The sequence below is a fragment of the Nematolebias whitei genome, chromosome 17 (assembly GCF_014905685.2).
Source record: "Nematolebias whitei isolate Nwh7 chromosome 17, NemWhi1, whole genome shotgun sequence".
In the NCBI taxonomy this organism is placed as follows: Eukaryota; Metazoa; Chordata; class Actinopteri; order Cyprinodontiformes; family Rivulidae; genus Nematolebias; species Nematolebias whitei.
The window spans coordinates 39926172-39930379 of record NC_056514.1 but is presented as its reverse complement, the minus strand read 5'-3'; the positions used below and the strand labels follow the sequence as shown (position 1 = coordinate 39930379).

General features: G+C 40.7%; 1 protein-coding gene across 1 annotated transcript in view; it reads right to left on the bottom strand.

Annotated features, from left to right (window-relative positions):
* Positions 1-1052, bottom strand: part of kcnj16 (potassium inwardly rectifying channel subfamily J member 16) — an 8604-nt gene extending 7552 nt beyond the window's left edge. Inside the window, exon 1 of the mRNA XM_037691291.1 lies at positions 1006-1052. The gene's annotated coding sequence lies outside the window, so the exon portion shown is untranslated. The remainder of the gene's footprint in view (positions 1-1005) is intronic.
* Between the last annotated feature and the right edge of the window lie 3156 nt (positions 1053-4208).

Here is a 4208-nt window from a genome sequence, read left to right as displayed (position 1 = left end):
ATCCAACATCTGCAGCATCCATCATCTGCAGCATCCAACATCTGCAGGTTCTTGTAGGAGCGTTCATGTAAATAATGTCACCGTAATCAATGGAGGGAAGGAAAGTCACAGATACAAGGTGTTTCCTAACATTCAGAGTTAGACAGGAGCTGTTTCTGAAAAAGAAACCAGTTTAACTTTCAGTTTCTTTATCAAGTTTTCCACGTGGAGTTTAAACGATGTGAATCTACCAAGATACCCAAATATTTATAGGAACCAACAAACTCATCAGGAGCACCATTCGAGGATGAACTCGAGGGAAGAACTGCTTGGACTGACTTCCTGTTTGAAAATAGCATTCCTTTGGTTTTGTCAGTGTTTATCATAAATTTGAGATTAAACAAATCAGACTGGATAATGACAAAAGCAGACTGTAAGAGCTGGAAATCCTTAGTAACTGTTTTAGCTCAACAATAAACAACTGTATCATCAGCATAGAAATGTAAAGATGCATCAGGGATGCTCTGACCTCTGTGCCACCACTCTCCAATATAACAGCTACAAGTGAAAGGTAGCAAACAGTTAAAGGTTTAGGTTAACAAAGTATGAGAAACAAAAGGTAGCAAAAGGTTAATTAAGCTTGCCAAAGTAGCAAAATGCTAGCTGAAAGTTTCAAACAGATATACTACAAGCTAAAAGAGGCAAAAGGCTTCCTAAAAGTTAAAAGTAATAGGACAGTAGCTAAAAGCTAAATGTAGAAAAAGCCTAAAAATTACTTAAGAGCATCGAAAAGCTTTCCAAAACTTGCAAAAGGCTAGCTAAAATAATATAACCGCTACAAGAAAAAGGTAGCAAACGGTTAAGTAAGAAAAGCAAAATATTAGAAGCGAAAGGTTAAACTTGTCAAATGCTGGCTAAAAGTAGCAAAACAGTATCTAAAAGTTAAATCTAGAAAAAGGGGGCTAAAATGCAAAAATATAGCTAAAAGTGCTGCAGCTTCACCTGTTCTCTGTTTGAACTACAAACCTGGAGCAGACTTTCCCTCCTCGTGTTACTCTGGCCCGATTCACTGTGTCAAGCATAAATAAATGTACATTTATAAAACAGCCGAGTGTTGTGTGTCTGCACATTCAGCCTTTTACTGATTCACACCCGAACGTGTTAGAATTAAAGAAGCAGTGTGCAGTTTTGGAAGCCCTGCAACTTGAACCAGAACTAGCTCTTTCCCTGATGTCGGCTCAGATTTCAGAGCTGCTCTTATCATCCCGAGCACGTCTTTTGTGTTTGTGCTCCTGACACTGCAGCTCACGTTACTCACTGTTCTGCTCAGATTTGTTTCACCTCTGTGACACTTCTGAACCACTACTTTTAATATTATTACTTTTATTGTCTTCTTATCATTTATAAGAAGACTCAATAAAAACACATTTCATTTCTTAAATGTTGTTTTGAACACTGTATTCTAGCTGAGACAGGAGTTCTCTGGAGCCACGCTGCTCTCACAGATTTAGAGTAAAAAAGAGCCTCCACAGTTCTTCCTACCTTGTTGGACCGTTAACCGCTGAGACGACTGCAGGACTTTGTGGGTCTGAGGAGCTGCGCTGGAATGAGCCGTCCCAGACATCACAAGAAAACAACTAAAGATTAACACCTCCCTCAGCATCACATGGTGGCAGTCGGGCAGGTGAGTCTGTGCAGGTACACGTCTGTGTGCAGGACTGTGGGTCAGGTTTGTGCTCAAACAGAACTGAAGAGATGAGCCGGGCCTTCTCCGTCCCACACATATATATCCTGTACAAACCCAGCTCTGAAAATGTTGGAACATGGAAAATAATGGTACAACTTCAGAATAAAGATCCTCATCATTGAAACACTGGGAAGACTTTGAATCTCATCTGCATGATGTGTTCCCAGAACCTCCTTCTTCCACCTGCGTAATATCACTAACATTAGAAACATCTGATCTAAAGATGATGCAGAAGAACTGGTCCATGCATTTGTCACGTCTAGACTGGACTATTGCAATGGTTTATTATCTGGGTGTCCAAATACTTCTTTAAAACGTCTTCAGTTGATCCAAAATGCTGCTGCCAGAGTCTTAACTGGAGTTACTGGGAGAGATCATCTCTCTCCAGTTTCAGCTTCTCTCCACTGGCTCCCTGTCAAATCCAGAATAGAATTCAAAATCTTACTTCTAACCTACAAAGCTCTCAACAACCTAGCTCCATCTTATATTACAGATCTTATTGTCCCATATTTTCCTAACAGAGCACTTCACTCTCAGACTGCAGGTTTACTTGTGGTTCCTAGAGTTTCCAAAAAGCAGAATGGGAGGAAGATCTTTCAGTTTTCAGGCTCCTCTCTTGTGGAACCAACTTCCAGTTTCTGTCTGTGAGGCTGACACATTGTCCAGTTTAAAGACTGGGATTAAGACTTTCCCTTTTGATAAATCCTATAGTTAAGGTTGGCTTGGGTTTCTTGAGCTATCCCTTAGCTCTGCTGCTGTAGGCTTAGACTGCTGGAGGACAAACTGACCACATGTTCTCTCTGCTGATGTCTTTACTTACTCTGCTCTCCCTGTTCGTAATTATTTTTATCTTAACTTGATTTTTGTCTTTCCTCCAATAGAAAGGACACCTAGACTTTAGAAACCACACCTGGACCTGTCATTCTGTGTCTGTTTCTACTTCCTGTCCTCTCAAACCAGCCGGTTGAAGCAGATGTTCGCTCGTCCTGGTCCTGGTTCTGTTGGAGGTTTCTTCCTGTTAAAGGGAGTTTTTCTTCCCACTGTCTCCTCTGTTCTTGCTCAGGTTGTGAGACTGTGATGAAGTGAAGATTCAACACAACCTGCTGCTTCCTCAGATACAAAACTTTTACTGATTGACTTTTATAAAGTCTGTGAATGTTTTTGTTCAGTGCCCTGAGACGACTTCTGTTGTGATTTGGCGTTAAATAAATGAATTGATATTTATTTATATGACGAAATTTAACTGTGACGCACACACTGCTCATTGAATAAAACACCTCCTTTTGTCCTGATGCATGCTCAATAATCTAGGTAGACCTGGATTAGAACACCTTTTGTTAGGTTCAGCTGATGAAAAGTGTCCCTCCCTTGTTCCCGTCCTTTTTGAGTTGTTCCCCACATGAAACTCCTTAGAGATTAACTCAAATATCTGCCGTCTGATTCTGCAACCAGACTCTCGTTTTTGTCCCAAACAAAACAGTTTCTCTGAAAATCTTTTTAATCTGTTGGTGTTGGTTGCAAACAGGCTCAAGGGCCCGACTAATTCTTTTGTCCAACGAATCTGGGTTGATGGACAAAAGAGACAGGTGGACGGACAGGACGGGTCGGTGAGAGTTCAGCCTCTGCTCCATCATTTTCTTTTTATAAAAAACATTTCTTGATAATTAAAAGTTTCTGTGTGGCTGAGGTAGCTTTCATTTTTCATTGTGTCTCAGTCTACACAGAAATATCTGCAGACACATGAAGTCTGCAGCGCTGCACTGATTTAGATTTTTTGTTCACCGTCGTGGAGCAAAAAGGAGGAATTGGAAATAACCTCCGTCCATTCGTCCATTCGTACATCCATCCAACCATCCATGCATGTTGTGAGCACGATAACTTGAAACAAAAGTGAAATATCGACTTCCATTTTGTGTGTGACTGCATGTAGGTGTAGGAAAGCTTCTTTTCAAAAACTGGGTTGCCAGGTCAAAATCCAAGCTAAAACAGGATCATCTGAGGAAACTATGCTTTCTAGTTTTTATTTTGGTTAAAAGTTAGTTTCCTCAAATAAGTGGGGTGGCCATAGATTAATCTAAGGTGTCCAAGGCCACCATTAGCCACCCTCTAGCTCTGCCATTGCACCTGGTGGTGAATAAAATGGCTTCCTTCGCTGTCCAGGATCATCTGCAGGCAACACAAAATAAAATCTTTCCTCCGTCCTTCTCCACAGTGTAACTCCACGTGAACATCTTGCACCAAAACATTTATATTTACTCATTTTTAACTAAATCCAAACAAGTTTTCAAATCCTAAAATGGAATCTGGTCTCCAAACATTACTTGGCTGTGGTGGAACGACATATTTATTGTTTAATGTCTGATCAACTTTTGAATACAACCCAGTTCAAGATGTCTGCCACCGTTAATCATCCTCAGGAAACACGTTGCTTTGACTCAGTCCGTAGTAGAGAGAACGAGCTAAACTTTGGTGGAGTGGTAGC